We start from the raw sequence: 1,242 nt of genomic DNA, 5'->3' as shown, positions 1-1,242 counted from the left end.
TTGTGGGCCAAAAGATCATGGAGCCTTGGAGGAAAAAAAAAATTAGAATTTTTTTAAATATTAAAGTAAAATCACAGGAGCACAGTTATCACAGTTGTGCTGATATTTAGATCAACTGCATAATTGCGAGTGAGTGCTGCTTTTGAACAGAGCCCTGCATGACAAAAAAAAACAAGATATGGCCACATATTAAGAATTTGCTCCCTTATCTTATTAATTTGTTTTAGTTAAAGCATGGCCAAATTTCACTCAATTAAAACAAGGGAACTATACAGTGTGGCCACTATTGACCTAAAATGAGAGAATGAATTAGTAAAATGTGGCATTCTTAGTTTGCGTCCATAAAAAAATTTTTTTTCCACATTGCATGCAATGCTCCATATTTTATACAGCAGTTTAATAAGTGGTTAATATAGAGTAACTTCAATTTGAGACTGTTTTGTCTATTTTTGCTCCGTCAAAAAAATAGTTCCAAATCAACCATTGCAATCATCTCCGAGCAACACTATTGATTTTTCTTCCCTGAATTAATGAAGGTGCTTGAACGAATTGGTTGAGTGAATAGTTCAATAACTAACTCATAAAGACAGTCACTTCAGAGACAGGATTTTGGTAGCCCATTTCGTTTCTAAATAAATCAAATCCTTTCCAGTAAAAGGAATCAAATGACTCAATCATAGTGTTAAGGCTTGTGCACACCGGGACGAATATCATGCGCGATTATCGCCTACGTTTAATGCCTCGTGACTAAATAAAGGGCCCCAATAGGCGTGTTCGACTTCATGCAGCGCTGCGCAGACCAATCGGCGACAGCAGCCGCTTGCAGTCGGGGGCGGAATTGAAAGCGGAGATGTCAAGTCGGACACTTTTTGCTCCAGGTAGTGACGCTCTCACGGTGTTTGCATACTCGATCACAGATTAAGTGAATAACATGCAATATTTGTCAAATACACAGCCGTTTCAGAAACGTTTTCATGAGCAACAGAAACACTTTTTATATACTGCTTGATACAGCGCCACCTGTTAAAGAATAAAGTTCAACATAAACGTGCTTTTTAAATACCAATAAAGTGGGGGTATACATTATGCTTTTATCAGTGTTTTATTTAAAAAAAAAAATTATATAAACGTGACTCAATATAACATTGCTACTACAGTAAAAAAAGCTTTTACCGTTCTAAAAACACAGATTTGTGAGCAGTATTGAAGATGTTAGAAACACGTCATTGTCGTCATGTGGTG

The sequence above is a fragment of the Sinocyclocheilus grahami genome, unplaced genomic scaffold (genome assembly GCF_001515645.1).
Source record: "Sinocyclocheilus grahami isolate Dianchi unplaced genomic scaffold, SAMN03320097.WGS_v1.1 scaffold373.1, whole genome shotgun sequence".
Taxonomy (NCBI): domain Eukaryota; kingdom Metazoa; phylum Chordata; class Actinopteri; order Cypriniformes; family Cyprinidae; genus Sinocyclocheilus; species Sinocyclocheilus grahami.
The sequence above is the reverse complement of the archived record's forward strand: the minus strand, read 5'-3'. Positions refer to the sequence as shown.